This window comes from Vombatus ursinus, unplaced genomic scaffold, assembly GCF_900497805.2.
Source record: "Vombatus ursinus unplaced genomic scaffold, bare-nosed wombat genome assembly UNPS02014794.1, whole genome shotgun sequence".
Lineage (NCBI taxonomy): Eukaryota > Metazoa > Chordata > Mammalia > Diprotodontia > Vombatidae > Vombatus > Vombatus ursinus.
Genome location: NW_020954572.1, coordinates 16,368,995 through 16,374,816, shown reverse-complemented (window position 1 = coordinate 16,374,816; position 5,822 = coordinate 16,368,995). Strand labels below are relative to the sequence as shown.

The 5,822-nt window shown below is 39.2% G+C and overlaps 1 non-coding gene across 1 annotated transcript; it reads right to left on the bottom strand.

Moving 5' to 3' along the window:
• Positions 1-1,906: 1,906 nt before the first annotated feature.
• On the bottom strand, positions 1,907-2,050 carry LOC114049044. Its single transcript, XR_003569831.1, has one exon. It is a non-coding gene; the product is annotated as a small nucleolar RNA SNORA40 (small nucleolar RNA).
• Positions 2,051-5,822: the final 3,772 nt, after the last annotated feature.

The window sequence follows — 5,822 nt, the reverse complement described above, 5'->3', positions numbered from 1 at the left end:
GTACGTATAGAATGATTTTACATACACACACACACACATATTTGTGTCTAAAGCTCTCTAAGGTGGGGATAGGGAGGGAAGAAAAAAGGGGGAAAAAAGAAAGTTACATGATAACTTTATTACATACTTGAAAGGAATAGCAAGTTGTATGTAATACATTTGCAGTTTCATATGCAATCATCTTTTTTTAGTTCTACTATGTTATGGAAATGCTTGTGTCATTTCATAAACTAAAAAAACAAAACTTTAACCCTACTGTAGCTCAGAACTCCAGAGCTCAAGCCATCCATCAGTCTTGGTCTCCCCTTCAACAGGCACTACAGGTGTGAACCACCATGACCATCATGTCTTTTGTTTCAGTTATTTCTGGTTACAATCACCACCTGCTCTACCAGAATTGAATCCATCCATTAAAACTTGCTTACCCTTAAATAGGTAAGAAAAAATAGCCAATACATAAAACATTCTGCCCTTGTAGTCCCTCATCTCTCTGCCCAGAGGAGGCAAGTAGGTTTCATTACTTGTTCTTCCAGACCATTGTTGGTTTTTCTTTCACTTTAATATTTTTATGGATATCTTTTGCTCTTAAATCACCTGCATTTCCTAATAGTCGTTGTTGGTTCATCAGTTACCCAGCTATATTGAGGGAAAGCGGAAGATCAAAGAAGGCATAGGAGGTAGACTGTCTGGGGGCCAAGGGTTTGATTACACCTGACAATAGAAAGACAGCAGAGCTGCTCAAGTCTTGTTTTGCTCCTGCCCCCTCAGTCAAGGAGAAAGAATGATCTATATACTAGCAAGGACAGAACAAAAATGGCCAACTTGGAATCGATGTCCAAGGTAAGTAAGGAACAAACAGGAGGGAACCCAGTTGTACTTGATGAATTCCAATAACCCTTCCCAGATAAGCTAAATGGGCCTTTTGAGTTGTGGCTCAGTTAATTCATTCGTGTCTGACTTTTCATGATCCCATTTGGGGTTTTCTTGGCAAAGATACTGGAGCGGTTTGCCATTTCCTTCTCCAACTCATCTTACAGATGAGGACCTGAGGCAAACAGGGTTAAGGAACCTGCCCACGGTCACATAACTAGTAAGTGTTTAAGGCCAGATTTGAATTCAGGAGGATGAGTTTTCCTGACTTTTAGCCCAGTACTCTATCCACTGTTCCAATTAAAAGAACCAGCAGATATACCTACTAAACTGCTGTCAGTGAATTTTAAAGACTGAGAAAAATAGGAGAAGAAGCACAGACCTGGAAAAGAAATCTTTTTATTAAAAAAAAAGAGAGAGAGAAGAAAATAACTTGACTTCAATTCCAGGACAGGAAAGAGGGGAGAAAGGAAAGGGACAAGTGTCTATTAACCATCTGCTAATGTACCAGGGAGTATATTAAATGTTTTACAAATATCTCATTTGATCTTCACAAGAACCTTGCTGCAAGTTAGGTGCTATTACTATCTCCATTTTCATCATTGTTTAGTCATTTTTAGTCGTGTCTGACTTTCTGTGACCCCATTTGGGATTTTCTTGGCAAAGATACTGGAATGGCTTACCATTTCCTTCTCCAGCATCCTCATTTTATAGCTGAAGAAAATGAGGCAGAAGAGGTTAAGTGACTTGCCCAGGGTCACACAGCTAGTAAATGTCTGAGGATGGATTTGAACTCAGGTCTTCCTGACTTTAAGACCAACATTCTATCCTCCACCTAGCTATGTCAATTCTGGAAGAGACCATTGAAGAAATGGTTGGTGAATATCTAGCAAAGGAAAGGGTGATTACAGAGTTAATTTGATTTCATCAGGAACAGATCTTGCCATACTAATCTTATCTCCTCTCCTCTCCTCTCCTCCCCTCCTCTCCCCTCCCTTCCCCTCCCCTTCTTTCCTTCCTTCCTTTCTTTTTTTAAACTGTCCCTTCTTGTATGTATCACAACTCATACAAAACCATGGGTTGTAGGTTGCAAAAGAGGGTTTGTTCTTTGCACTTCTCTTTAAGTTTTTGTCTTTCTTTCTTTCTTTTTTTCCAGGGCTACTACATTGGTAGAAGTGGGTGAGGGACATGGGGAATGCTGTTGTTATTATTTACCCAGGTTTTACCAGAGCAGTTGATAAAGTAGTTCTAAAAAAGATGGAGAGGTATGGAGCAGATGAATCTGAAATTGTTGAAGGCCAGAGTCGAAGAGTAATTACTAATGGTTCCATGTCTTCTTGGCATGATGTCTCAGGGGAGTGCCTCAGGGATCTATTTGTCTGGAGCCCTGTGCTGTTTGATATCCTTATCAATGACTTGAATGAAGGCATAAGTGGCATACTTATCAAATTTGCAGTTGATACATAGCTGGGAGGGATAGCTAAAACTCTGAATAATAGAGTTAAAATCCTAAAGTATCTTTACGGGTTAGAACATTGGGCTGAATCTAATAACGTGCAACTTAAAAGGCATAAAGGTCAAGTCTTAGACTTGCATTTTAAAAAAATCAGCTTATTAAGTGCAAGATAGAGAAGGCTTTGGAAGATAGCCATTTGACTGACTGAAAAAAATCTGGTGATATTTAGTGTACCATAAAGTTAATGAGTCAGTCTGCCAATAAGCATTTATTAAGCACCTACTTTGTTGTGGTTGTTCAGTCCTGTCCAACTCTTTGTGATCCCTTTTGTGGTTTTCTTGGCAGAGATACTGGAGGGGTTTGCCATTTCCTTCTCTGGCTCATTTTACAGATGAAGAAACTGAGGCAAACAAGGTTAAATGACTTGCCCAGGGTCACACAGCTAAGAGGCCAGGTTTGAACTCAGGAAGAGAAGTCTTCCTGACTCCAGGGAAGTGGTCTATCCACTTCAGCCACCTAGCTGCTAATATTTAGTGTATTGTAAAGTTATTGTGAGTCAGTCAATAACATTTATTAAGTATCTACTGAGTATGTGCCAAGTACCATGCTAAGAGCTTGGGATACAAAGAAAGGCAAAATGCCTGCCCTTGAAGAGCTTATAATCTAATGGGGGAGGCAACATGCAAACAATTATGAACAAACTAGCCATTGGAAACACTCAACAGAGCAAAGGGATGAGAATTAAGGGGAACCAGGAAAAGCTTCCTGTAGAAGGTGGAATTTTAGCTGGGATTTGGAGGAAGCCAGGAAAGCAGGAGGTGGTGTGATGTGGCAACCCAGAATGGTGATTTGACCTTTGGCCACTTTAAGAGAAGCAGAGCTTCCAGGAATAGGAAGCTGAATAGTCCTGGGTAGTCTGCCCTGATGAGCTCACGTTTGGAATACTGTGTTCAGTTCTGGGTACCAGTGTTTAGGAAAGACAGAGAGAACCTGGAGAGTTTCTAAGGCAGGGTACCTATCATGTGGGGACCAGTAGGAGGAACTGGAGTTTTTCTGTCTGGGGAAGAGAAGACTTAGGGGCATATGAAAACTGTGTTCACCTATCTGAAGGGCCACAAGGAAGAGGGATTGCTCAGGTTGGCCCCACAAGGCTGAATTAGGAGGAATTTACCTCTATCTACCAGGATGGTTTTTTTTTTTCTGGTAGTTTTCAGTCATGTCTGACTTTTTGTGGTCCCTTTTGGGGTTTTCTTAGCAGAGAAACTGGTTTGCCATTTCTTCCTCCAGCTCATTTTACAGATGGGGAAACTGAGGCAAACAGGGTTAAGTGACTTGCCTCAAGAAGGTGGTTTTTTCTCTTCTTTGGAGAGATTGAAGCAGAGTCTGACTGACCACTTAGTAGATAAGTGACAGTGAGCATTCCTTTTTGGGTACAGATTAGACTACATGGCTGTCAAGGTCTTTTCCAACACCAAAATTCTCTGATTCTATGAATTAAATCAGATGGTTCCTGGCAAAAGGGGGGCACTACTAGGGCAGAGTGTTATGTATGTTACCAGGTGTCAATATCTGATGTTTAAACTTACTTGTTTTACTTTGTTACAAGGAAGGATTAAATCTGGAAGGGAGAGGGCAAGGGTGTTGTGAGGCTCAAATGAGATAATGGATGTAAAATTTATAATTTGTAAACCTTAAAGTGCTATTATAAATATCAGTATTATTATGATAATTTGTTATTCATTCTTTTTTTTTTTTTCAGTAGTGTCCATGACCACATTTGGGGTTTTCTTGGCAAAGATACTAGAGTGGTTTGCCATTTCCTTCTCCAGCTCATTTTACAGATGAGGAAACTGAGACAAACAAGGTTAGGTGACTTGCCCAGGATCACACATCCAGTCAGTGTCTGAGTATGGATTTGAACTCAGAAAGATGAGTCTTCCTGACTCCAGGCCCGGCATTCTATCCACTGCACCACCTAGCTGTCCAATTATAGTAACAGCTAAAAATATTAATATAATAGCTTACATTTATATACCACTTACTATGTGCCAGGTTCTGGGCACATAGGAGTTTAATAATAATTTTAAAGTTATTTCATTTGATCTTCACAACCACTCTGGGAAGTAGGTGTTGTTTCCTTTGTACCTCCATTTTACAAATGAGGTTAAGTGACTTGCCCTGGGGTCACCCAGCTAGTGAGTGTAGTACTTAGTATAATGAGCACAATAATTGTAGAAAGGATAGATTTGAATTCAGGTCTAACTTCAGGCCCAACACTGTGACATCCAGATGCCTATAATTACGATTATGATTGATTATTAGCCTATAGTCACCAGGCCTCGAGTCTGGTGATGACTTCATTCCCTGAGCCTACTACAACTTTCCTGCTAAATTCAAGCAATGTTTATAAGAGCATTACAAGGGTGTGAAGGCAAATATTTAACAACTGGCTCCCCAGGGGAAAAAACGCATGCACACACTTTAAAGTTTAATCTGCCCTATTAACACCTCCTTAAATCTAGATAATCAACAAAACAATAATTCAAATATTATCTATGGTGTTTGTGAGGTGCAAATGCTCATACCGAAAATTTAACAATGGACTCTCTGGTCTGAGTTCATCTGAACTGGCTCCAGCACACTAACATTATGTTGAATGGAATAATGTTTAAATAGTATTTTATTTTTTCCAATTAAATGTAAAGACAATTTTTAACATTCATTTTTAATAAAATTTTGAGTTCCAAATTTTCTCCCTTCCTTCTCTTCCCCCTCTTTAAGATGGTAAGCAATTTGATATAGGTTATATATGTGCAGTTATGTAAAACATATTTCCATATTAGTCATGTTGTGAAAGAAGAAACAGTTTGAGAAAAAAATTACAGTTTGCAAAAGGAAGAAACCACAAAAAAAAAAAAGTGAAAATAGCATGCTTTGATCTGCATTCAGACTCCATCAGTTCTTTCTCTGGATGTGGATAGCATTTTCCATCATGAGTCTTTTGGAATTGTCTTGGATCATTGTATTGCTGAGAACAACTAAGTCTATTATAGTTGACCATCTCACAAATGTTGCTATTACTGTGTACCCATCTTCTCTGGTTCTGCTCACTTCACTTTGCATCAGTTCATGTAAGTCTTTCCAGGTTTTTCTGAAATCTGCCTGCTTGTCTTTCTTTTTTTTTTTTTTTTTATAGAACAATGTTGAATGGAATTGGACTGAATAAAATAGCCTTAGAGAACAAAAAAAAGAAAAAATTAAATAGTTCCTAACTGTCGACTAGCTATAATTGTAGAGGAGGAGCCTGGTCAAGGTAAGCAAAGCTAGAGGGGATGGCCTTTGTTTTGCCATTAAAGTTTTCTCCTCAAAGAAGGGAGAAGAATCCCCAGAGTGGTAGAGTGTTTGACTAGTAGTCAGGGAAACTTGAGTTTGAATCCCAATTTAGACACTTACTAGCTGAGTGATCCTGGGGCAAGGAGCTTAATCTCTTTTGGGC